Source organism: Misgurnus anguillicaudatus, chromosome 2 (assembly GCF_027580225.2).
Source record: "Misgurnus anguillicaudatus chromosome 2, ASM2758022v2, whole genome shotgun sequence".
In the NCBI taxonomy this organism is placed as follows: domain Eukaryota; kingdom Metazoa; phylum Chordata; class Actinopteri; order Cypriniformes; family Cobitidae; genus Misgurnus; species Misgurnus anguillicaudatus.
Genome location: NC_073338.2, coordinates 6,222,255 through 6,242,037, shown reverse-complemented (window position 1 = coordinate 6,242,037; position 19,783 = coordinate 6,222,255). Strand labels below are relative to the sequence as shown.

Below are 19,783 nucleotides of genomic sequence, written 5' to 3'. Positions count from 1 at the left end.
GTCTGAAATTGGCACATTCAGATCCACCCACTGCCTAAGTGATGTTAATGAAATAATTAATTCAGAGCATGTTGTGGGAAATGAGATTCGTTCCTAGGAGAAAGGTTGAAATTGGCCCTTTCAGACATTCCAATTGATGACAGTGCTTGCATTTGAAAACTTGTTGTGAATGAGATTTGGACCAAGGCATCCAGAGGGAGAACAATGATAGTTTCATCTAGCCTCTCCAAAAACCTCCTGTCAGAAGTGGGATTTGAACCCACGCCTCCATTGGGAGACCAGAAACCTCACACACTGAGAAGGTCGGACACCCTTGAGTCTGCGCCTTAGACCACTCGGCCATTCTGACACGGTGCGTCTGGCCTAAAACAGAGGTTAAGGTGTCCAAAGTCATGTCAGTTCTCTGTTCTCCCAACATGTCAGTCAATCCATGGTAGCATGTCTGTGTTTGTTGATGGTCCAGCAGAACATGGTCCATGACTCCAAAGCCCCAGTGGCCTAATGGATAAGGCACTGGCCTCCTAAGCCAGGGATTGTGGGTTCGAGTCCCATCTGGGGTGCGCTTCAGCAGAGTGGCACAGCGGAAGCGTGCTGGGCCCATAACCCAGAGGTCGATGGATCGAAACCATCCTCTGCTAAGAGACCTTTTCTTGAAGGCTTGCATGGCTCCGGCCCGAGAAAAGGCTTGCAGAACGTTATGCCGTTTCACCGTGATTGGAAAGGCAGCTGTACTTTATTTCTTAATTACAAGTTTATTCAAGACACCTGAATCCTTGGCATGGTGCCAACATTCTACATCAGAGTGGCCTGCTATGCCAGGGACTGTAGGTTGAGTCGTGCCCGGGCACGTGTAAGCAGAGTGGCGCAGCGGAAGCGTGCTGGGCCCATAACCCAGAGGTCGATGGATCGAAACCATCCTCTGCTAGGAGTCCTTTAATTAAAAGCCTGCATGGCTCCGGCTCTGAGAAAACACTGACGAAACATTACGTCGTTTCACCACGAGTCCTCGTCTTTGGAGAGGCAGCTGTACCTTATTTCTTAATTACGAGTTTTTCAAGACACCTGAATCCTTGGCATGATGCCAACATTCTACATCATTGTGGCCTCCTAAGCTAGGGACGCTAGGTGGAGTCGTGCCCGGGCACGTGTAAGCAGAGTGGGGCAGCGGAAGCGTGCTGGGCCCATAACCCAGAGGTCGATGGATCGAAACCATCCTCTGCTAGGAGTCCTTTAGTTAAAAGCCTGCATGGCTCTGAGAAAACGCTGACAAGACATTACGTCGTTTCACCATGAGTCCTCATCTTTGGAAAGTAGCTGTACTTTTTTTCTTAATTACAAGCCTATTCAAGACACATGGAGCCTCATTTATAAAGTGCGCGTACGCACAGATTTGATGGTAAAGGGTGCGTCCCCAAAATCCACGGCAAAGTCCATAATTATTAAAACTGTCTTTGACGTGGAAAAGTGCCTAGCGCCATGTCAGGGTCTGAGCAGACGCACGCGCTTTTGCTTGTCCGATTGCTGTAGGATTTTTGGAAATATAAGCCACTTTTGCTGCTCATAAAGGATTTAAACATTGACAGGCGCTCTTTTATATGTCAGTGGCATTAATTAGGCATCGATTAAAATTCCCCAACTGTTCAGCTGCGCACAATTTCAAGCTCATTTACGATTTATAGATTTCACGTCTGAAAGTGAGACGTACGCGTGCTTTCTATGGGTACATTCGTTTTATGAAACACACGTGCGCGCCTTTGAGAAAGGGGCCTGATCATCAATGCCATGGATGTGGGACATTTCTAGGAGAGAGTCTGAAATTGGCACATTCAGATCCACCCACTGCCTAAGTGATGTTAATGAAATAATTAATTCAGAGCATGTTGTGGGAAATGAGATTCGTTCCTAGGAGAAAGGTTGAAATTGGCCCTTTCAGACATTCCAATTGATGACAGTGCTTGCATTTGAAAACTTGTTGTGAATGAGATTTGGACCAAGGCATCCAGAGGGAGAACAATGATAGTTTCATCTAGCCTCGCCAAAAACCTCCTGTCAGAAGTGGGATTTGAACCCACGCCTCCATTGGGAGACCAGAAACCTCACACACTGAGAAGGTCGGACACCCTTGAGTCTGGCGCCTTAGACCGATCGGCCATTCTGACACGGTGCGTCTGGCCTAAAACAGAGGTTAAGGTGTCCAAAGTCATGTCAGTTCTCTGTTCTCCCAACATGTCAGTCAATCCATGGTAGCATGTCTGTGTTTGTTGATGGTCCAGCAGAACATGGTCCATGACTCCAAAGCCCCAGTGGCCTAATGGATAAGGCACTGGCCTCCTAAGCCAGGGATTGTGGGTTTGAGTCCCATCTGGGGTGCGCTTCAGCAGAGTGGCGCAGCGGAAGCGTGCTGGGCCCATAACCCAGAGGTCGATGGATCGAAACCATCCTCTGCTAAGAGACCTTTTCTTGAAGGCTTGCATGGCTCCGGCCCGAGAAAAGGCTGGCAGAACGTTATGCCGTTTCACCGTGATTGGAAAGGCAGCTGTACTTTATTTCTTAATTACAAGTTTATTCAAGACACCTGAATCCTTGGCATGGTGCCAACATTCTACATCAGAGTGGCCTGCTATGCCAGGGACTGTAGGTTGAGTCGTGCCCGGGCACGTGTAAGCAGAGTGGCGCAGCGGAAGCGTGCTGGGCCCATAACCCAGAGGTCGATGGATCGAAACCATCCTCTGCTAGGAGTCCTTTAATTAAAAGCCTGCATGGCTCCGGCTCTGAGAAAACACTGACGAAACATTACGTCGTTTCACCACGAGTCCTCGTCTTTGGAGAGGCAGCTGTACCTTATTTCTTAATTACGAGTTTTTCAAGACACCTGAATCCTTGGCATGATGCCAACATTCTACATCATTGTGGCCTCCTAAGCTAGGGACGCTAGGTGGAGTCGTGCCCGGGCACGTGTAAGCAGAGTGGCGCAGCGGAAGCGTGCTGGGCCCATAACCCAGAGGTCGATGGATCGAAACCATCCTCTGCTAGGAGTCCTTTAGTTAAAAGCCTGCATGGCTCTGAGAAAACGCTGACAAGACATTACGTCGTTTCACCATGAGTCCTCATCTTTGGAAAGTAGCTGTACTTTTTTTCTTAATTACAAGCCTATTCAAGACACATGGAGCCTCATTTATAAAGCGCGCGTACGCACAGATTTGATGGTAAAGGGTGCGTCCCCAAAATCCACGGCAAAGTCCATAATTATTAAAACTGTCTTTGACGTGGAAAAGTGCCTAGCGCCATGTCAGGGTCTGAGCAGACGCACGCGCTTTTGCTTGTCCGATTGCTGTAGGTTTTTTGGAAATATAAGCCACTTTTGCTGCTCATAAAGGATTTAAACATTGACAGGCGCTCTTTTATATGTCAGTGGCATTAATTAGGCATCGATTAAAATTCCCCAACTGTTCAGCTGCGCACAATTTCAAGCTCATTTACGATTTATAGATTTCACGTCTGAAAGTGAGACGTACGCGTGCTTTCTATGGGTACATTCGTTTTATGAAACACACGTGCGCGCCTTTGAGAAAGGGGCCTGATCATCAATGCCATGGATGTGGGACATTTCTAGGAGAGAGTCTGAAATTGGCACATTCAGATCCACCCACTGCCTAAGTGATGTTAATGAAATAATTAATTCAGAGCATGTTGTGGGAAATGAGATTCGTTCCTAGGAGAAAGGTTGAAATTGGCCCTTTCAGACATTCCAATTGATGACAGTGCTTGCATTTGAAAACTTGTTGTGAATGAGATTTGGACCAAGGCATCCAGAGGGAGAACAATGATAGTTTCATCTAGCCTCGCCAAAAACCTCCTGTCAGAAGTGGGATTTGAACCCACGCCTCCATTGGGAGACAAGAAACCTCACACACTGAGAAGGTCGGACACCCTTGAGTCTGGCGCCTTAGACCGCTCGGCCATTCTGACACGGTGCGTCTGGCCTAAAACAGAGGTTAAGGTGTCCAAAGTCATGTCAGGTCTCTGTTCTCCCAACATGTCAGTCAATCCATGGTAGCATGTCTGTGTTTGTTGATGGTCCAGCAGAACATGGTCCATGATTGTGACCCCAAAGCCCCAGTGGCCTAATGGATAAGGCACTGGCCTCCTAAGCCAGGGATTGTGGGTTCGAGTCCCATCTGGGGTGCGCTTCAGCAGAGTGGCGCAGCGGAAGCGTGCTGGGCCCATAACCCAGAGGTCGATGGATCGAAACCATCCTCTGCTAAGAGACCTTTTCTTGAAGGCTTGCATGGCTCCGGCCCGAGAAAAGGCTGGCAGAACGTTATGCCGTTTCACCGTGATTGGAAAGGCAGCTGTACTTTATTTCTTAATTACAAGTTTATTCAAGACACCTGAATCCTTGGCATGGTGCCAACATTCTACATCAGAGTGGCCTGCTATGCCAGGGACTGTAGGTTGAGTCGTGCCCGGGCACGTGTAAGCAGAGTGGCGCAGCGGAAGCGTGCTGGGCCCATAACCCAGAGGTCGATGGATCGAAACCATCCTCTGCTAGGAGTCCTTTAATTAAAAGCCTGCATGGCTCCGGCTCTGAGAAAACACTGACGAAACATTACATCGTTTCACCACGAGTCCTCGTCTTTGGAAAGGCAGCTGTACTTTATTTCTTAATTACAAGTTTATTCAAGACACCTGAATCCTTGGCATGGTGCCAACATTCTACATCAGAGTGGCCTGCTATTGAAATTGAAACCTCCTCTCAGAAGTGGGATTTTAACCCACGCCTCCATTGGGAGACCAGAAACCTCACACACTGAGAAGGTCGGACACCCTTGAGTCTGGCGCCTTAGACCGCTCGGCCATTCTGACACGGTGCGTCTGGCCTAAAACAGAGGTTAAGGTGTCCAAAGTCATGTCAGTTCTCTGTTCTCCCAACATGTCAGTCAATCCATGGTAGCATGTCTGTGTTTGTTGATGGTCCAGCAGAACATGGTCCATGACTCCAAAGCCCCAGTGGCCTAATGGATAAGGCACTGGCCTCCTAAGCCAGGGATTGTGGGTTCGAGTCCCATCTGGGGTGCGCTTCAGCAGAGTGGCGCAGCGGAAGCGTGCTGGGCCCATAACCCAGAGGTCGATGGATCGAAACCATCCCCTGCTAAGAGACCTTTTCTTGAAGGCGTGCATGGCTCCGGCCCGAGAAAAGGCTGGCAGAACGTTATGCCGTTTCACCGTGATTGGAAAGGCAGCTGTACTTTATTTCTTAATTACAAGTTTATTCAAGACACCTGAATCCTTGGCATGGTGCCAACATTCTACATCAGAGTGGCCTGCTATGCCAGGGACTGTAGGTTGAGTCGTGCCCGGGCACGTGTAAGCAGAGTGGCGCAGCGGAAGCGTGCTGGGCCCATAACCCAGAGGTCGATGGATCGAAACCATCCTCTGCTAGGAGTCCTTTAATTAAAAGCCTGCATGGCTCCGGCTCTGAGAAAACACTGACGAAACATTACGTCGTTTCACCACGAGTCCTCGTCTTTGAAGAGGCAGCTGTACCTTATTTCTTAATTACGAGTTTTTCAAGACACCTGAATCCTTGGCATGATGCCAACATTCTACATCATTGTGGCCTCCTAAGCTAGGGACGCTAGGTGGAGTCGTGCCCGGGCACGTGTAAGCAGAGTGGCGCAGCGGAAGCGTGCTGGGCCCATAACCCAGAGGTCGATGGATCGAAACCATCCTCTGCTAGGAGTCCTTTAGTTAAAAGCCTGCATGGCTCTAAGAAAACGCTGACAAGACATTACGTCGTTTCACCATGAGTCCTCATCTTTGGAAAGTAGCTGTACTTTTTTTCTTAATTACAAGCCTATTCAAGACACATGGAGCCTCATTTATAAAGCGCGCGTACGCACAGATTTGATGGTAAAGGGTGCGTCCCCAAAATCCACGGCAAAGTCCATAATTATTAAAACTGTCTTTGACGTGGAAAAGTGCCTAGCGCCATGTCAGGGTCTGAGCAGACGCACGCGCTTTTGCTTGTCCGATTGCTGTAGGTTTTTTGGAAATATAAGCCACTTTTGCTGCTCATAAAGGATTTAAACATTGACAGGCGCTCTTTTATATGTCAGTGGCATTAATTAGGCATCGATTAAAATTCCCCAACTGTTCAGCTGCGCACAATTTCAAGCTCATTTACGATTTATAGATTTCACGTCTGAAAGTGAGACGTACGCGTGCTTTCTATGGGTACATTCGTTTTATGAAACACACGTGCGCGCCTTTGAGAAAGGGGCCTGATCATCAATGCCATGGATGTGGGACATTTCTAGGAGAGAGTCTGAAATTGGCACATTCAGATCCACCCACTGCCTAAGTGATGTTAATGAAATAATTAATTCAGAGCATGTTGTGGGAAATGAGATTCGTTCCTAGGAGAAAGGTTGAAATTGGCCCTTTCAGACATTCCAATTGATGACAGTGCTTGCATTTGAAAACTTGTTGTGAATGAGATTTGGACCAAGGCATCCAGAGGGAGAACAATGATAGTTTCATCTAGCCTCTCCAAAAACCTCCTGTCAGAAGTGGGATTTGAACCCACGCCTCCATTGGGAGACCAGAAACCTCACACACTGAGAAGGTCGGAAACCCTTGAGTCTGCGCCTTAGACCACTCGGCCATTCTGACACGGTGCGTCTGGCCTAAAACAGAGGTTAAGGTGTCCAAAGTCATGTCAGTTCTCTGTTCTCCCAACATGTCAGTCAATCCATGGTAGCATGTCTGTGTTTGTTGATGGTCCAGCAGAACATGGTCCATGACTCCAAAGCCCCAGTGGCCTAATGGATAAGGCACTGGCCTCCTAAGCCAGGGATTGTGGGTTCGAGTCCCATCTGGGGTGCGCTTCAGCAGAGTGGCGCAGCGGAAGCGTGCTGGGCCCATAACCCAGAGGTCGATGGATCGAAACCATCCTCTGCTAAGAGACCTTTTCTTGAAGGCTTGCATGGCTCCGGCCCGAGAAAAGGCTGGCAGAACGTTATGCCGTTTCACCGTGATTGGAAAGGCAGCTGTACTTTATTTCTTAATTACAAGTTTATTCAAGACACCTGAATCCTTGGCATGGTGCCAACATTCTACATCAGAGTGGCCTGCTATGCCAGGGACTGTAGGTTGAGTCGTGCCCGGGCACGTGTAAGCAGAGTGGCGCAGCGGAAGCGTACTGGGCCCATAACCCAGAGGTCGATGGATCGAAACCATCCTCTGCTAGGAGTCCTTTAATTAAAAGCCTGCATGGCTCCGGCTCTGAGAAAACACTGACGAAACATTACGTCGTTTCACCACGAGTCCTCGTCTTTGGAGAGGCAGCTGTACCTTATTTCTTAATTACGAGTTTTTCAAGACACCTGAATCCTTGGCATGATGCCAACATTCTACATCATTGTGGCCTCCTAAGCTAGGGACGCTAGGTGGAGTCGTGCCCGGGCACGTGTAAGCAGAGTGGCGCAGCGGAAGCGTGCTGGGCCCATAACCCAGAGGTCGATGGATCGAAACCATCCTCTGCTAGGAGTCCTTTAGTTAAAAGCCTGCATGGCTCTGAGAAAACGCTGACAAGACATTACGTTGTTTCACCATGAGTCCTCATCTTTGGAAAGTAGCTGTACTTTTTTTCTTAATTACAAGCCTATTCAAGACACATGGAGCCTCATTTATAAAGCGCGCGTACGCACAGATTTGATGGTAAAGGGTGCGTCCCCAAAATCCACGGCAAAGTCCATAATTATTAAAACTGTCTTTGACGTGGAAAAGTGCCTAGCGCCATGTCAGGGTCTGAGCAGACGCACGCGCTTTTGCTTGTCCGATTGCTGTAGGTTTTTTGGAAATATAAGCCACTTTTGCTGCTCATAAAGGATTTAAACATTGACAGGCGCTCTTTTATATGTCAGTGGCATTAATTAGGCATCGATTAAAATTCCCCAACTGTTCAGCTGCGCACAATTTCAAGCTCATTTACGATTTATAGATTTCACGTCTGAAAGTGAGACGTACGCGTGCTTTCTATGGGTACATTCGTTTTATGAAACACACGTGCGCGCCTTTGAGAAAGGGGCCTGATCATCAATGCCATGGATGTGGGACATTTCTAGGAGAGAGTCTGAAATTGGCACATTCAGATCCACCCACTGCCTAAGTGATGTTAATGAAATAATTAATTCAGAGCATGTTGTGGGAAATGAGATTCGTTCCTAGGAGAAAGGTTGAAATTGGCCCTTTCAGACATTCCAATTGATGACAGTGCTTGCATTTGAAAACTTGTTGTGAATGAGATTTGGACCAAGGCATCCAGAGGGAGAACAATGATAGTTTCATCTAGCCTCGCCAAAAAGCTCCTGTCAGAAGTGGGATTTGAACCCACGCCTCCATTGGGAGACCAGAAACCTCACACACTGAGAAGGTCGGACACCCTTGAGTCTGGCGCCTTAGACCGCTCGGCCATTCTGACACGGTGCGTCTGGCCTAAAACAGAGGTTAAGGTGTCCAAAGTCATGTCAGTTCTCTGTTCTCCCAACATGTCAGTCAATCCATGGTAGCATGTCTGTGTTTGTTGATGGTCCAGCAGAACATGGTCCATGACTCCAAAGCCCCAGTGGCCTAATGGATAAGGCACTGGCCTCCTAAGCCAGGGATTGTGGGTTCGAGTCCCATCTGGGGTGCGCTTCAGCAGAGTGGCGCAGCGGAAGCGTGCTGGGCCCATAACCCAGAGGTCGATGGATTGAAACCATCCTCTGCTAAGAGACCTTTTCTTGAAGGCTTGCATGGCTCCGGCCCGAGAAAAGGCTGGCAGAACGTTATGCCGTTTCACCGTGATTGGAAAGGCAGCTGTACTTTATTTCTTAATTACAAGTTTATTCAAGACACCTGAATCCTTGGCATGGTGCCAACATTCTACATCTGAGTGGCCTGCTATGCCAGGGACTGTAGGTTGAGTCGTGCCCGGGCACGTGTAAGCAGAGTGGCGCAGCGGAAGCGTGCTGGGCCCATAACCCAGAGGTCGATGGATCGAAACCATCCTCTGCTAGGAGTCCTTTAATTAAAAGCCTGCATGGCTCCGGCACTGACGAAACATTACGTCGTTTCACCACGAGTCCTCGTCTTTGGAGAGGCAGCTGTACCTTATTTCTTAATTACGAGTTTTTCAAGACACCTGAATCCTTGGCATGATGCCAACATTCTACATCATTGTGGCCTCCTAAGCTAGGGACGCTAGGTGGAGTCGTGCCCGGGCACGTGTAAGCAGAGTGGCGCAGCGGAAGCGTGCTGGGCCCATAACCCAGAGGTCGATGGATCGAAACCATCCTCTGCTAGGAGTCCTTTAGTTAAAAGCCTGCATGGCTCTGAGAAAACGCTGACAAGACATTACGTCGTTTCACCATGAGTCCTCATCTTTGGAAAGTAGCTGTACTTTTTTTCTTAATTACAAGCCTATTCAAGACACATGGAGCCTCATTTATAAAGCGCGCGTACGCACAGATTTGATGGTAAAGGGTGCGTCCCCAAAATCCACGGCAAAGTCCATAATTAGCGGAAGCGTGCTGGGCCCATAACCCAGAGGTCGATGGATCGAAACCATCCTCTGCTAAGAGACCTTTTCTTGAAGGCTTGCATGGCTCCGGCCCGAGAAAAGGCTGGCAGAACGTTATGCCGTTTCACCGTGATTGGAAAGGCAGCTGTACTTTATTTCTTAATTACAAGTTTATTCAAGACACCTGAATCCTTGGCATGGTGCCAACATTCTACATCAGAGTGGCCTGCTATGCCAGGGACTGTAGGTTGAGTCGTGCCCGGGCACGTGTAAGCAGAGTGGCGCAGCGGAAGCGTGCTGGGCCCATAACCCAGAGGTCGATGGATCGAAACCATCCTCTGCTAGGAGTCCTTTAATTAAAAGCCTGCATGGCTCCGGCTCTGAGAAAACACTGACGAAACATTACGTCGTTTCACCACGAGTCCTCGTCTTTGGAGAGGCAGCTGTACCTTATTTCTTAATTACGAGTTTTTCAAGACACCTGAATCCTTGGCATGATGCCAACATTCTACATCATTGTGGCCTCCTAAGCTAGGGACGCTAGGTGGAGTCGTGCCCGGGCACGTGTAAGCAGAGTGGCGCAGCGGAAGCGTGCTGGGCCCATAACCCAGAGGTCGATGGATCGAAACCATCCTCTGCTAGGAGTCCTTTAGTTAAAAGCCTGCATGGCTCTGAGAAAACGCTGACAAGACATTACGTCGTTTCACCATGAGTCCTCATCTTTGGAAAGTAGCTGTACTTTTTTTCTTAATTACAAGCCTATTCAAGACACATGGAGCCTCATTTATAAAGCGCGCGTACGCACAGATTTGATGGTAAAGGGTGCGTCCCCAAAATCCACGGCAAAGTCCATAATTATTAAAACTGTCTTTGACGTGGAAAAGTGCCTAGCGCCATGTCAGGGTCTGAGCAGACGCACGCGCTTTTGCTTGTCCGATTGCTGTGGGTTTTTTGGAAATATAAGCCACTTTTGCTGCTCATAAAGGATTTAAACATTGACAGGCGCTCTTTTATATGTCAGTGGCATTAATTAGGCATCAATTAAAATTCCCCAACTGTTCAGCTGCGCACAATTTCAAGCTCATTTACGATTTATAGATTTCACGTCTGAAAGTGAGACGTACGCGTGCTTTCTATGGGTACATTCGTTTTATGAAACACACGTGCGCGCCTTTGAGAAAGGGGCCTGATCATCAATGCCATGGATGTGGGACATTTCTAGGAGAGAGTCTGAAATTGGCACATTTAGATCCACCCACTGCCTAAGTGATGTTAATGAAATAATTAATTCAGAGCATGTTGTGGGAAATGAGATTCGTTCCTAGGAGAAAGGTTGAAATTGGCCCTTTCAGACATTCCAATTGATGACAGTGCTTGCATTTAAAAACTTGTTGTGAATGAGATTTGGACCAAGGCATCCAGAGGGAGAACAATGATAGTTTCATCTAGCCTCGCCAAAAACCTCCTGTCAGAAGTGGGATTTGAACCCACGCCTCCATTGGGAGACCAGAAACCTCACACACTGAGAAGGTCGGACACCCTTGAGTCTGGCGCCTTAGACCGCTCGGCCATTCTGACACGGTGTGTCTGGCCTAAAACAGAGGTTAAGGTGTCCAAAGTCATGTCAGTTCTCTGTTCTCCCAACATGTCAGTCAATCCATGGTAGCATGTCTGTGTTTGTTGATGGTCCAGCAGAACATGGTCCATGATCGTGACCCCAAAGCCCCAGTGGCCTAATGGATAAGGCACTGGCCTCCTAAGCCAGGGATTGTGGGTTCGAGTCCCATCTGGGGTGCGCTTCAGCAGAGTGGCGCAGCGGAAGCGTGCTCGGCCCATAACCCAGAGGTCGATGGATCGAAACCATCCTCTGCTAAGAGACCTTTTCTTGAAGGCTTGCATGGCTCCGGCCCGAGAAAAGGCTGGCAGAACGTTATGCCGTTTCACCGTGATTGGAAAGGCAGCTGTACTTTATTTCTTAATTACAAGTTTATTCAAGACACCTGAATCCTTGGCATGGTGCCAACATTCTACATCAGAGTGGCCTGCTATGCCAGGGACTGTAGGTTGAGTCGTGCCCGGGCACGTGTAAGCAGAGTGGCGCAGCGGAAGCGTGCTGGGCCCATAACCCAGAGGTCGATGGATCGAAACCATCCTCTGCTAGGAGTCCTTTAATTAAAAGCCTGCATGGCTCCGGCTCTGAGAAAACACTGACGAAACATTACGTCGTTTCACCACGAGTCCTCGTCTTTGGAGAGGCAGCTGTACCTTATTTCTTAATTACGAGTTTTTCAAGACACCTGGGGCCTCATTTATAAAGCGTTTTTACGCACAGATTTGATCTAAGACCGTGCGTACGCTCAAATCCACTCAAACGCTCAGATTTATAAAACTTGTCTTTGACGTGGAAAAGTACTTACCTCCACGTCAGGTTCCGACTTGACGTACGCACGTTTCCTTGTGGCAATATTGCAGTATTGCAGGTAGGCATATTCGAAACTTTTTGTTTTGTACCTTTTGTGGTCAACATGCAGAAACATTTTTTCATTTGTTTTGGAGTTGTCCTTATTCAAAAAAAAATTGTTAGATTTGTGCTCTTTTGTTAGAATTCATATATTTTTCTTAAAGGAATAGTCTACTCATTTTCAATATTAAAATATGTTATTACCTTAACTAAGAATTGTTGATACATCCCTCTATCATCTGTGTGTGTGCACGTAAGCGCTGGAGCGCGCTGCGACGCTTCGATAGCATTTAGCTTAGCCCCATTCATTCAATGGTACCATTTAGAGATAAAGTTAGAAGTGACCAAACACATCAACGTTTTTCCTATTTAAGACGAGTAGTTATACGAGCAAGTTTGGTGGTACAAAATGAAACGTAGCGCTTTTCTAAGTGGATTTAAAAAAGGAACTATATTTTATGGCGTAATAGCACATTTGTGAGTACTTCAACTCGCCTGAAAAGTCCGCTCCCCTTCTCACTCTCATAATGGGAGAGGGAGAGTGTTACTGCGCCGAGTCGAAGTACTCCCAAAAGTGCTATTACGCCATAAAATATATTTCCTCTTTTAAATCCACTTAGAAAAGCACTACGTTTTTTTTTTGTACCACCAAACCTGCTCGTACAACCACTCGTCTCAAACAGGAAAAACGTTGATGTGTTTGGTCACTTCTAACTTTATCTCTAAATGGTACCATTGAATGAATGGGGCTAAGCTAAATGCTATCGAAGTGTCGCAGCGCGCTCCAGCGCTTACGTGCACGCACACAGATGATAGAGGGATGTATCAACAATTCTTAGTTAAGGTAATAACATATTTTAATATTGAGAATGAGTAGACTATTCCTTTAAGACTTTGGAAAATATTTAATTAGTTTTTTTCTCTTATGATATCTTATTACATAAGAAATATTATTTGATTAATGTGTTACTTTTGTTTGCAACGTTTATTATAAATAAATGTAAATATGGTGATTATAAACCATTATTCCGTATTTTTCTATTAGAAGCTAAGCAATAGGCTACCTTAAATCTATTAATAATCTGATAAACAAGAAAGCTGCTAAGTGTATTAATGTATGTCAGCATTTCCATGTTTTAATTTAATTATTTTTCTCTTTCATCCCCTGGCTAATGTAAAAAAAGTGTTGAATATGTTTGATAAAAAATAAATAAATATTCGAAACTTTTACAGCGTCAACATCATCTGTATTAGAGCTTAGATCGGGCACAAAAAAACATAACCGAAGCCCCTGCACGTTGTGTCCGAGCCCAGCCCGACCGACACATTACCGACAATGTTTTAACAGTGCGCCGTGACATTCTCAACTACAATTCAGAGTTTTTTGAATTACAGAAATCTGTTTAGAATTATCTTAATGAGCTAATGCAACAAGGACGAAGCATGTAAACTGCGCTGTTTGTTTATTCAGAATAGAAACCTAAAAACATGCAACAATGATGCACACAGAAAATGAACAAACTGTGGAGAAGGCCTACTAGGCTACTCCAAAATAATTTAACCAGGTTTTAGAATATATTTTAAAAATATGTTGGCCTATTTTGATATTTTAAAATGTAGGCCTATTCTAATGCAAAAAAATGCGCCCAAGATATGTTCAGGAAACGATTTTCTAGTTCGTCATCTTTTCAAAAAATATTTAAAAATATAGCAAAATTGTTTTGCGGTGTTTAACGCACATGTACATGTTACAGAACATGTGCTTTATTGAATGAAAGTAAAACCGATCGAATTTAATGATTAAAACGACGTGAAAGGAACTAAATTGTGAAGCCTCGATGTATCCTACAATAAGGGACATGCGACATTTAAGAGTGATGGGTATTTCAAAAATTAATATAAATTATTCCCATGCATCGATTTTAATGTTAAACATCTGTAAATCCAAATGAATCCATATGGAATATATTCCGACAGTTTAAGATAGGATCTTTGAATTTTAAAGTCGAAAATATCTTATTTTAACACCGCCGCGCAGGATGCATGGCAAACTGAAACAAAACTTTAAAGACACAAATATTACGTTTAGCCTACGTGTAAAACTATATTTAAATGAAACCCGTGAATTGAAAGATCCACTAATAATCGCCTTAACTTGAGTGATGTCAATAAAGTTTCCATGTTAGAATTTAGAAATATAAAAAACTTAAGCAAACGACAACAAATATGTTTTCTTACCACTCGCCATTGTAGCAGTCATTGAATTTGGCCTTTGAAAATTTAATATTTATATGCTAATGAATTAAATTAGGGGCGTTTACAAGGCGGAGTTCTAAAAGCATTCAGCTGCGCACAATTTTAAGATCATTTGTGATTTATAAAACCGCACATCTGGAAAAGAGGCGTACGCACGGTTTTTTGTGCGTAAGCTCCTTTTCTCTGAATCACACTTACGATCATTTCAGAAATGGTCTTAGATGAAATTTAGGACATTTCCTACGTCGCACTTTTATAAATGAGGCCCCTGAATCCTTGGCATGATGCCAACATTCTACATCATTGTGGCCTCCTAAGCTAGGGACGCTAGGTGGAGTCGTGCCCGGGCACGTGTAAGCAGAGTGGCGCAGCGGAAGCGTGCTGGGCCCATAACCCAGAGGTCGATGGATCGAAACCATCCTCTGCTAGGAGTCCTTTAGTTAAAAGCCTGCATGGCTCTGAGAAAACGCTGACAAGACATTACGTCGTTTCACCATGAGTCCTCAACTTTGGAAAGTAGCTGTACTTTTTTTCTTAATTACAAGCCTATTCAAGACACATGGAGCCTCATTTATAAAGCGCGCGTACGCACAGATTTGATGGTAAAGGGTGCGTCCCCAAAATCCACGGCAAAGTCCATAATTATTAAAACTGTCTTTGACGTGGAAAAGTGCCTAGCGCCATGTCAGGGTCTGAGCAGACGCACGCGCTTTTGCTTGTCCAATTGCTGTAGGTTTTTTGGAAATATAAGCCACTTTTGCTGCTCATAAAGGATTTAAACATTGACAGGGGCTCTTTTATATGTCAGTGGCATTAATTAGGCATCGATTAAAATTCCCCAACTGTTCAGCTGCGCACAATTTCAAGCTCATTTACGATTTATAGATTTCACGTCTGAAAGTGAGACGTACGCGTGCTTTCTATGGGTACATTCGTTTTATGAAACACACGTGCGCGCCTTTGAGAAAGGGGCCTGATCATCAATGCCATGGATGTGGGACATTTCTAGGAGAGAGTCTGAAATTGGCACATTCAGATCCACCCACAGCCTAAGTGATGTTAATGAAATAATTAATTCAGAGCATGTTGTGGGAAATGAGATTCGTTCCTAGGAGAAAGGTTGAAATCGGCCCTTTCAGACATTCCAATTGATGACAGTGCTTGCATTTGAAAACTTGTTGTGAATGAGATTTGGACCAAGGCATCCAGAGGGAGAACAATGATAGTTTCATCTAGCCTCGCCAAAAACCTCCTGTCAGAAGTGGGATTTGAACCCACGCCTCCATTGGGAGACCAGAAACCTCACACACTGAGAAGGTCGGACACCCTTGAGTCTGGCGCCTTAGACCGCTCGGCCATATCTAATGGATAAGGCACTGGCCTCCTAAGCCAGGGATTGTGGGTTCGAGTCCCATCTGGGGTGCGCTTCAGCAGAGTGGCGCAGCGGAAGCGTGCTGGGCCCATAACCCAGAGGTCGATGGATCGAAACCATCCTCTGCTAAGAGACCTTTTCTTGAAGGCTTGCATGGCTCCGGCCCGAGAAAAGGCTGGCAGAACGTTATGCCGTTTCACCGTGATTGGAAAGGCAGCTGTACTTTATTTCTTAATTACAAGTTTATTCAAGACACCTGAATCCTTGGCATGGTGCCAACATTCTACATCAGAGTGGCCTGCTATGCCAGGGACTGTAGGTTGAGTCGTGCCCGGGCACGTGTAAGCAGAGTGGCGCAGCGGAAGCGTGCTGGGCCCATAACCCAGAGGTCGATGGATCGAAACCATCCTCTGCTAGGAGTCCTTTAATTAAAAGCCTGCATGGCTCCGGCTCTGAGAAAACACTGACGAAACATTACGTCGTTTCACCACGAGTCCTCGTCTTTGGAGAGGCAGCTGTACCTTATTTCTTAATTACGAGTTTTTCAAGACACCTGAATCCTTGGCATGATGCCAACATTCTACATCATTGTGGCCTCCTAAGCTAGGGACGCTAGGTGGAGTCGTGCCCGGGCACGTGTAAGCAGAGTGGCGCAGCGGAAGCGTGCTGGGCCCATAACCCAGAGGTCGATGGATCGAAACCATCCTCTGCTAGGAGTCCTTTAGTTAAAAGCCTGCATGGCTCTGAGAAAACGCTGACAAGACATTACGTCGTTTCACCATGAGTCCTCATCTTTGGAAAGTAGCTGTACTTTTTTTCTTAATTACAAGCCTATTCAAGACACATGGAGCCTCATTTATAAAGCGCGCGTACGCACAGATTTGATGGTAAAGGGTGCGTCCCCAAAATCCACGGCAAAGTCCATAATTATTAAAACTGTCTTTGACGTGGAAAAGTGCCTAGCGCCATGTCAGGGTCTGAGCAGACGCACGCGCTTTTGCTTGTCCGATTGCTGTAGGTTTTTTGGAAATATAAGCCACTTTTGCTGCTCATAAAGGATTTAAACATTGACAGGCGCTCTTTTATATGTCAGTGGCATTAATTAGGCATCGATTAAAATTCCCCAACTGTTCAGCTGCGCACAATTTCAAGCTCATTTACGATTTATAGATTTCACGTCTGAAAGTGAGACGTACGCGTGCTTTCTATGGGTACATTCGTTTTATGAAACACACGTGCGCGCCTTTGAGAAAGGGGCCTGATCATCAATGCCATGGATGTGGGACATTTCTAGGAGAGAGTCTGAAATTGGCACATTCAGATCCACCCACTGCCTAAGTGATGTTAATGAAATAATTAATTCAGAGCATGTTGTGGGAAATGAGATTCGTTCCTAGGAGAAAGGTTGAAATTGGCCCTTTCAGACATTCCAATTGATGACAGTGCTTGCATTTGAAAACTTGTTGTGAATGAGATTTGGACCAAGGCATCCAGAGGGAGAACAATGATAGTTTCATCTAGCCTCGCCAAAAACCTCCTGTCAGAAGTGGGATTTGAACCCACGCCTCCATTGGGAGACCAGAAACCTCACACACTGAGAAGGTCGGACACCCTTGAGTCTGGCGCCTTAGACCGCTCGGCCATTCTGACACGGTGCGTCTGGCCTAAAACAGAGGTTAAGGTGTCCAAAGTCATGTCAGTTCTCTGTTCTCCCAACATGTCAGTCAATCCATGGTAGCATGTCTGTGTTTGTTGATGGTCCAGCAGAACATGGTCCATGATCGTGACCCCAAAGCCCCAGTGGCCTAATGGATAAGGCACTGGCTTCCTAAGCCAGGGATTGTGGGTTCGAGTCCCATCTGGGGTGCGCTTCAGCAGAGTGGTGCAGCGGAAGCGTGCTGGGCCCATAACCCAGAGGTCGATGGATCGAAACCATCCTCTGCTAGGAGTCCTTTAATTAAAAGCCTGCATGGCTCCGGCTCTGAGAAAACACTGACGAAACATTACGTCGTTTCACCACGAGTCCTCGTCTTTGGAGAGGCAGCTGTACCTTATTTCTTAATTACGAGTTTTTCAAGACACCTGGGGCCTCATTTATAAAGCGTTTTTACGCACAGATTTGATCTAAGACCGTGCGTACGCTCAAATCCACTCAAACGCTCAGATTTATAAAACTTGTCTTTGACGTGGAAAAGTACTTACCTCCACGTCAGGTTCCGACTTGACGTACGCACGTTTCCGTGTGGCAATATTGCAGTATTGCAGGTAGGCATATTCGAAACTTTTTGTTTTGTACCTTTTGTGGTCAACATGCAGAAACATTTTTTCATTTGTTTTGGAGTTGTCCTTATTCAAAAAAAAAAAAAAAATGGTTAGATTTGTGCTCTTTTGTTAGAATTCATATATTTTTCTTAAGACTTTGGAAAATATTTAATTAGTTTTTTTCTCTTATGATATCTTATTACATAAGAAATATTATTTGATTAATGTGTTACTTTTGTTTGCAACGTTTATTATAAATAAATGTAAATATGGTGATTATAAACCATTATTCCGTATTTTTCTATTAGAAGCTAAGCAATAGGCTACCTAAAATCTATTAATAATCTGATAAACAAGAAAGCTGCTAAGTGTATTAATGTATGTCAGCATTTCCATGTTTTAATTTAATTATTTTTCTCTTTCATCCCCTGGCTAATGTAAAAAAGTGTTGAATATGTTTGATAAAAAATAAATAAATATTCGAAACTTTTACAGCGTCAACATCATCTGTATTAGAGCTTAGATCGAGCACAAAAAAACATAACCGAAGCCCCTGCACGTTGTGTCCGAGCCCAGCCCGACCGACACATTACCGACAATGTTTTAACAGTGCGCCGTGACATTCTCAACTACAATTCAGAGTTTTTTGAATTACAGAAATCTGTTTAGAATTATCTTAATGAGCTAATGCAACAAGGACGAAGCATGTAAACTGCGCTGTTTGTTTATTCAGAATAGAAACCTAAAAACATGCAACAATGATGCACACAGAAAATGAACAAACTGTGGAGAAGGCCTACTAGGCTACTCCAAAATAATTTAACCAGGTTTTAGAATATATTTTAAAAATATGTTGGCCTATTTTGATATTTTAAAATGTAGGCCTATTCTAATGCAAAAAAATGCGCCCAAGATATGTTCAGGAAACGATTTTCTAGTCCGTCATCTTTTCAAAAAATATTTAAAAATATAGCAAAATTGTTTTGCGGTGTTTAACGCACATGTACATGTTACAGAACATGTGCTTTATTGAATGAAAGTAAAACCGATCGAATTTAATGATTAAAACGACGTGAAAGGAACTAAATTGTGAAGCCTCGATGTATCCTACAATAAGGGACATGCAACATTTAAGAGTGATGGGTATTTCAAAAATTAATATAAATTATTCCCATGCATCGATTTTAATGTTAAACATCTGTAAATCCAAATGAATCCATATGGAATATATTCCGACAGTTTAAGATAGGATCTTTGAATTTTAAAGTCGAAAATATCTTATTTTAACACCGCCGCGCAGGATGCATGGCAAACTGAAACAAAACTTTAAAGACACAAATATTACGTTTAGCCTACGTGTAAAACTATATTTAAATGAAACCCGTGAATTGAAAGATCCACTAATAATCGCCTTAACTTGAGTGATGTCAATAAAGTTTCCATGTTAGAATTTAGAAATATTAAAAACTTAAGCAAACGACAACAAATATGTTTTCTTACCACTCGCCATTGTAGCAGTCATTGAATTTGGCCTTTGAAAATTTAATATTTATATGCTAATGAATTAAATTAGGGGCGTTTACAAGGCGGAGTTCTAAAAGCATTCAGCTACGCACAATTTTAAGATCATTTGTGATTTATAAAACCGCACATCTGGAAAAGAGGCGTACGCACGGTTTTTTTGTGCGTAAGCTCCTTTTCTCTGAATCACACTTACGATCATTTCAGAAATGGTCTTAGATGAAATTTAGGACATTTCCTACGTCGCACTTTTATAAATGAGGCCCCTGAATCCTTGGCATGATGCCAACATTCTACATCATTGTGGCCTCCTAAGCTAGGGACGCTAGGTGGAGTCGTGCCCGGG

General features: G+C 44.9%; 15 non-coding genes across 15 annotated transcripts; 8 read left to right on the top strand and 7 right to left on the bottom strand.

Moving 5' to 3' along the window:
• Positions 1–238: 238 nt before the first annotated feature.
• trnal-caa (transfer RNA leucine (anticodon CAA)) lies at positions 239–349 on the bottom strand. The gene is made up of 2 exons: positions 313–349; positions 239–284 (listed from the first exon to the last, which is right to left on the bottom strand). It is a non-coding gene; the product is annotated as a tRNA-Leu (tRNA).
• Positions 350–487: 138 nt separating this feature from the next.
• trnar-ccu (transfer RNA arginine (anticodon CCU)) lies at positions 488–560 on the top strand. Its single transcript has one exon. It is a non-coding gene; the product is annotated as a tRNA-Arg (tRNA).
• A 1,487-nt stretch (positions 561–2,047) lies between these two features.
• trnal-caa (transfer RNA leucine (anticodon CAA)) lies at positions 2,048–2,159 on the bottom strand. Its single transcript has 2 exons — positions 2,122–2,159; positions 2,048–2,093 (listed from the first exon to the last, which is right to left on the bottom strand). It is a non-coding gene; the product is annotated as a tRNA-Leu (tRNA).
• Positions 2,160–2,297: 138 nt separating this feature from the next.
• trnar-ccu (transfer RNA arginine (anticodon CCU)) lies at positions 2,298–2,370 on the top strand. Its single transcript has one exon. It is a non-coding gene; the product is annotated as a tRNA-Arg (tRNA).
• Positions 2,371–3,857: 1,487 nt separating this feature from the next.
• trnal-caa (transfer RNA leucine (anticodon CAA)) lies at positions 3,858–3,969 on the bottom strand. The gene is made up of 2 exons: positions 3,932–3,969; positions 3,858–3,903 (listed from the first exon to the last, which is right to left on the bottom strand). It is a non-coding gene; the product is annotated as a tRNA-Leu (tRNA).
• A 144-nt stretch (positions 3,970–4,113) lies between these two features.
• trnar-ccu (transfer RNA arginine (anticodon CCU)) lies at positions 4,114–4,186 on the top strand. Its single transcript has one exon. It is a non-coding gene; the product is annotated as a tRNA-Arg (tRNA).
• An 818-nt stretch (positions 4,187–5,004) lies between these two features.
• trnar-ccu (transfer RNA arginine (anticodon CCU)) lies at positions 5,005–5,077 on the top strand. Its single transcript has one exon. It is a non-coding gene; the product is annotated as a tRNA-Arg (tRNA).
• A 1,487-nt stretch (positions 5,078–6,564) lies between these two features.
• Positions 6,565–6,675, bottom strand: trnal-caa (transfer RNA leucine (anticodon CAA)). The gene is made up of 2 exons: positions 6,639–6,675; positions 6,565–6,610 (listed from the first exon to the last, which is right to left on the bottom strand). It is a non-coding gene; the product is annotated as a tRNA-Leu (tRNA).
• Positions 6,676–6,813: 138 nt separating this feature from the next.
• Positions 6,814–6,886, top strand: trnar-ccu (transfer RNA arginine (anticodon CCU)). Its single transcript has one exon. It is a non-coding gene; the product is annotated as a tRNA-Arg (tRNA).
• Positions 6,887–8,373: 1,487 nt separating this feature from the next.
• Positions 8,374–8,485, bottom strand: trnal-caa (transfer RNA leucine (anticodon CAA)). The gene is made up of 2 exons: positions 8,448–8,485; positions 8,374–8,419 (listed from the first exon to the last, which is right to left on the bottom strand). It is a non-coding gene; the product is annotated as a tRNA-Leu (tRNA).
• A 138-nt stretch (positions 8,486–8,623) lies between these two features.
• Positions 8,624–8,696, top strand: trnar-ccu (transfer RNA arginine (anticodon CCU)). The gene has a single exon. It is a non-coding gene; the product is annotated as a tRNA-Arg (tRNA).
• Positions 8,697–11,031: 2,335 nt separating this feature from the next.
• On the bottom strand, positions 11,032–11,143 carry trnal-caa (transfer RNA leucine (anticodon CAA)). The gene is made up of 2 exons: positions 11,106–11,143; positions 11,032–11,077 (listed from the first exon to the last, which is right to left on the bottom strand). It is a non-coding gene; the product is annotated as a tRNA-Leu (tRNA).
• Positions 11,144–11,287: 144 nt separating this feature from the next.
• On the top strand, positions 11,288–11,360 carry trnar-ccu (transfer RNA arginine (anticodon CCU)). The gene has a single exon. It is a non-coding gene; the product is annotated as a tRNA-Arg (tRNA).
• A 5,832-nt stretch (positions 11,361–17,192) lies between these two features.
• Positions 17,193–17,304, bottom strand: trnal-caa (transfer RNA leucine (anticodon CAA)). The gene is made up of 2 exons: positions 17,267–17,304; positions 17,193–17,238 (listed from the first exon to the last, which is right to left on the bottom strand). It is a non-coding gene; the product is annotated as a tRNA-Leu (tRNA).
• A 144-nt stretch (positions 17,305–17,448) lies between these two features.
• Positions 17,449–17,521, top strand: trnar-ccu (transfer RNA arginine (anticodon CCU)). Its single transcript has one exon. It is a non-coding gene; the product is annotated as a tRNA-Arg (tRNA).
• Positions 17,522–19,783: the final 2,262 nt, after the last annotated feature.